Source organism: Meleagris gallopavo, chromosome 1, assembly GCF_000146605.3.
Source record: "Meleagris gallopavo isolate NT-WF06-2002-E0010 breed Aviagen turkey brand Nicholas breeding stock chromosome 1, Turkey_5.1, whole genome shotgun sequence".
NCBI lineage: Eukaryota > Metazoa > Chordata > Aves > Galliformes > Phasianidae > Meleagris > Meleagris gallopavo.
This window is the reverse complement of record NC_015011.2, coordinates 6,027,935-6,033,757: the sequence shown is the minus strand read 5'-3', so window position 1 is coordinate 6,033,757 and position 5,823 is coordinate 6,027,935.

Sequence of the window (5,823 nt, the reverse complement as noted above, 5' to 3'; positions counted from 1 at the left end):
AAAAAAAGCTCAGACTTTCTACATTTACTTAACTAGAAAAATTACTGTCTCACCTTCTCAAGCAGATCCTAATGTAATTTACTGTCAAGGATAGTAGGATCAATGAAAGAGGAAGGAGGCAATCAACTCAGTTCATGCAGTATAATTTACCCTGATTCCATACTTTACACTGACTTTTCAATCAAAGGAAAAGGTCAAAGAGACATGCCTCTGCTTGAGGGTTAGGGATAATGAAACCATAAATATAGCTCACATATTAAGCATCTTATTCTGATACACAGTTGTTCAACTCTGAAATTTTGCTTATTTATGAAGTTATTCATCTCTCCTCTGAGTGTTCAAGAGAGAGGGGATGGATCTGGGGCACATTTTCAAATCTCAGACTGCTTCCACAGGACATGACATAATTTTGAGGTTAGACTGAGAAAGCTTTCTTCATGTTGTTGAGTGCAACATGAGAGTTCCCCTGATATCATCCCCAGCTTTACACCACAAATTATTAATGTGGATGTGAATCTTCTGTGATTAGCTGGATCTTTGAGAAGTTGAGTGTTTTGACACTTCTTAGAGAATGTCTCACATTCATAGTCTCTCCAAACTCTAAACCCATGGGTATGAATATTAAAAAAATCCCTTTAAATGCAATAGGAGCGACATATAGGCTCAGGATATCTACCTAACTATTTTAACGAATGCTACAAGTTAAGCAGGGAGAAAGTGAGTGCAGAGAGACTGCAATTAGAAAGTTAAATACGGAGAGAGACTGCTACAGGTAGCACTAGCCATGCCATCAACTTTGTATTCATACTTCTCTATTGTAATTTGGAATGCTTTTTTAGCAAATCTCCTGTTTGACTTCTTAGATCTCAATGTCATTCCCACCTGAAGCACTTTATGTACTATTTATATGATATAAGATTTCTGTCTTTTCTTTAACTTTTTCATCTATTTTTGTGTGAGGTTTTGTTTATTTTCCTTACAGCATATTTAACACTTACTGTAGACCAATGGACAAATACAGAGAAGCACTTGAACACCTGCTGCTCCTGTTGACATGAGCTGGAGGTTTTAGGTGCTTTGCAAATAATGTTCCTAATAGTTTCCAAGAGTATCAAATAAAATAGCTGCTTCTCATTCTCTATGACTTAAGCAAGGAAATCTCCTTTTCCTTTTCATGGCTGGCTGGGTTGTGCATATGTAACACCCAAGTTGGAGCTGCTGGAATCCATTGCATGAAACAAGCCATCAGGTTAAGGGAAGGATATAGCAGCAGCAGAACTGCTTTACCGCAAGAGATCACTAATCCATCTTTTCCAGCATCTTGTCTCAATTCTGAATACTTAAGAGGTGTTAAATGCAGTTAGTGCATATTATATTATAATGTAAGGGATATTCCTTCCTCGCTTTGTCTCGTGATCAGTTTATACCCTGAGGCATATAGACTGAATTCACACTGTAATTACTCAATACTTTCATTTTCAATGCCCAGAAAATGCACGTTTCTAAATTTTGCTACATGTGACAATCACATACAGTGTCTGCAGTTTTCAGCAAACTTCCTACTCTGTTTGACTTAAAAAAAAAAAACAAACATATTTTCAAACTAACATTTAAAAAAGTAGTAGTAGACAAGCAGTGAAAACAAAACAAAACAAAGAAACCACAGGAAAAAAAAGTGTAAAATAGGAAAAAAAAAAAGAAAAAAAAAGCTGTTTTTTAACTAGTCTTCCCAACTACTCTATATTTTTACCCAAGTTTATATATTACCCTCTTTATTTAGAGCCAAAATTTAATAATCTTTTGTATTCAAGGTCACCTTCTGCAACTAGCAGTAAGGTCGTCCCTTATTTTTTTGTGACTAAAATTCTCGGGGGAGTTGAAGGATGGTTGTGATCTAGTTCTTTTCAATTCCATTAATAACTGGTTTCCAGATTCTAACACAGTTTTTGGAAAGGTCATTTGTAATTTTATCCAGAAGGATGTATTCCCAAGCCTCACATTCTATTTCATTATAACAATTTGTCATAATGCTTATGCCAAGAGCAGACTCTAAAACAGTTTTCCAAACCATGGGAAATTCTGAAACTTTGGAATATGATTTCATTCAGAATTTTTACAAAATATCAAATTATTTGAAATCTGTCAAACAAGATATACTGAAATACTTAAGTTTTAACCTTACTGAAATGATTCAAGGGATGTTGCGTTTTCTTTAAAACATTTACGAAGGTAAAACAAGCATTCTGATGATTCCTCAAAACAAAACAAAACAAATCAAAAACCTCAATGTTTATAAAAATTTCATGTTTCTCTGAAAGTTTTCTAGCTTAACAAGCCAAACTTTTTGCTAGAAAAATGTTCTTTTGGAAGAAAATTTCACCTCACTTTTCTGTGACTGATCAAAGCAGTCAGTCTTGGGATGTTAAATTATGGGAGAAAAGTATGAACTAATAATTGCTGTAGTCATGAATGATCTTATTAAAATACAGACAACTTTGAAATTGACTAATCAGTAATAAATCTCAGTAGTCACTTCCAGTAACATGAACAAGACTTGATTTTCCTTTCTTAGCATTTTTATAGTATAAAAATGTTATTGATATGCAGCATGGTTTGGAACTAATAGTAGTCTCCTTTTATCTGAGTTATTGAAATGTTCAAAGTCCACAGGAACAAAAAAATAAGTAAAAACATAAAGGCTTTCAATTAATTGCTCAGGTTTTTTGTTTTAGGGTTTTTGGTGTTTTGTTTTGTTTTGTTTGTTTGTTTGTTTTTCCAGAATAATTTTTCTTCATGTGAACATTTAGTTACATTTGCTTCATCCCATTACAAACACCAGTGACGTCATTAGGAATTGAAGAAGTATAAAAAGATGAAAAATTTGCCCTCGAGCCCTATGACAAAGTTTTTATCAACAACGTGAAATGTGCATGTAGTCCCACTGCAATGAAAAGGAATTAGATAAATGGGAGAACTTTGCCCTTATAGCACAAAGTGCCACTAAGGTGCATGTTAAAAGAGGTAAGATTTTCAGGAGCAATCAGCACTGGGCTAACACAATGTCTGCATGAAGAGAAAACAAGCAGTTTTGGCCATAATCTTTCATGTCTTTTCCTAATAGCAAATTGTCAAAACTGAAAAACATGTCTGAATGTCCATATTTCAGTGACTCAAGAGTTTATCTTTACATTCTAACAGTAATTTAGAACAAGCTTTCCAAAATTGTGATGCATTTTCTTGAAGGGGAATAAGTTACAGATGATGTGTTACATACAAGTGTATTCCCATGTGAAGTTAAGTGATACTCTCCACGGCACCCAGTTATGCCATTTGCAGTTGGTCTTATCGTGAAAATGCAACTGCTTGCCAAGAGGTGTTCCTGGCCATTCAAATCTGGGTGAAATCTCACATGTTCCAGAGGGTGCATGTTTGATTTATGTCTGAGATACACTTTTACACTCCATTACTCACATAGTTTAATTGTAAAACAACTACATAAGCACATGTTGTAAGACAGGACTCATTTAGTACATAGTCCAAAGTGTTTTCAATCCAGGTTTTCTGAATTGATATTTAGTATTTTAGAACAATGAAAAATGTTGTGTCAAAGAAAAGGAGCTGGAATGACTGTAAACTGGAGTCATCTTTGCTATGACTTTCAGTCATTTTCTGTAATTAGATACTAAATTTTGTACAGAGTACACTTGGTAGTCCAAAAATGTGAGTTTTGTCAAATTAAAAAAAAAGCCACGAGGGAAATGAAGGGAACTTTGATATTGTGGCATGCTTTAAAATCAGATGCCATATATAAAAGTCTTCATATTTTTTACCATTTTTTTCCTTCATGAGGAATGTAAGTCAAATAACTCACCAGTTCCTGAGGACTGCTGAGTCAGATCGAAAGTTACTGAATTATTTTATTTCATTTGTTCTATTAGTAGATGTAGATTTATGGATCCATAAGATCTTCAAAGACTGACTTTGTTCTCAGCAGAGAACAGTTTATTGCTCTTTCTGCTGACTCAGCTAGAAGAAAGTTCCTGCTTTGAGTCTCAGATATTTAAGTTTGGATTTTAAATGAATTCATTTAGGAGTCTATTGTCATTCTGAGATTCTAAACTTGCATTATCAGAGCTCTAAATTAACAAGCTGAAGGGACATCAGAATGATTTTCTTTGCTCTCTCAGTCATTTAAGATTACACTTGTCTAATCAGATCTAGGCTGAGAGCATTCCAATGTGCAACTTAAATAATTTTTATAATATTCAAGCTATTGTATAAACTTATGTGATACCTCTATACAATCACGTAGTAGACTTAAATTAAAAAAATAAAATCCCAATCATTTCCGGATAAGGTATTTTACATGTAGCACAGAGTACAGCATCTTAATGAAAGTTATAAAATGCTTTTGCATCCCTTTGCATTTTCAAGCTTATCTGCATGCTTTAAAGAATTGCACACATTTAAAACTGTGCTTCAGAAGCCAGATATAATCAGGAAACAAAAACAGGATGATTAAGATGAAGTTTACTGTAAAACTTGTAAAATTCAAAAGCATAGGCAGGGCTAATAAAATGCCAGAGCCAAAATCATTGAAATTAAGAGAGTTTGCACCACTTGAATATTGAGATCTTAATCTACTTCATTAACCAGTCTGCACTTTATTTCCATCGGTCCCACATTACAATCACTTTTTTTCTTTCTAATTTACTGTTGATGTTAATTTCTGTTCCTACTGTTACAGCTGTTAATTCTCTATTAGGCAATGATTGACCTTAAATAAATTTCAGGAAAGAACTTCTGAAATTCAGAGCTAGTGTAATGAAACAGTATTTTGCTCTCCTGGGCTATTCTAGTTTTTTAAACAGTAATTTGAGTTGGAGATTTTTTAATACATAGACTGCTTTCTGCTTTAGCTGGCTATGGAAAAGAGATATTGTAAATGACTGCAATATTTACAAAATACTTTTGTAAATACATGTGGAGGGCAGGGAGAAGACAATAGAAAATGTGAGACATAGTTCTTACTTTTTAATAACCCTCACAAATCGCATAATATCCTTTAAACAGTGGTTTCACCTTGGACTCCCGTTGAGTCCATCTCACCATTGATATTGCAAGTGTGACACCTCTTATCCCTTTATTAACCTCTCAATTTTATGATCTGTTAGTCATAGACGCACATCTGCTTCACAGGCCATAACAACACCACCTGCCCAAACAACTTAAAAACAAGGCATCTAAGTACATAAGCAGTACATGTGCTCCCCAGGAATGGGGAGCATATCCTCGTGGTAGAGCCAGCAGAGGAGCTCCAGACTCAGCTGTTCATATGGTGCACACTTGTGGCGAGCTGGCATGACGCTTGGTTGAATAGTGAGAAAAGTCTCAGGTTCAAACAGTTGCAAATTATTTAACAGGAATAAGGGTGTGAATTTGTTATGTGATCATGTAATGGAAGAGCCTCTCATGGTATGTAAGTGCAAGCCACAGGATCAAGGCTCTGAACATTAAGCCTGGATTTCTGTTCTTTCATGGAGCAGAACAATACTGCAGCTTACCGCCCAGTAAAAACAAACTGTAAAAGTTCAAATGAATTCTTTTTTAAAACTTGGTGGAAACAGCTTTGGTGTCCTGAGTGCTCATTCCAGAAGTTAGCCAGTCCTGTAAAGGATTGCTTTGAAAGCCCTGTGCTCCACTCTTTGTTTATAATGATTTGACTGACGAGACAAGACTGCATTAACTGTTGAAGGAGAAAGCAGGACCTCGATCTCACCACATCTGAATAACTTTGAGAGTAGGGATCAGTGATCCTTGCTT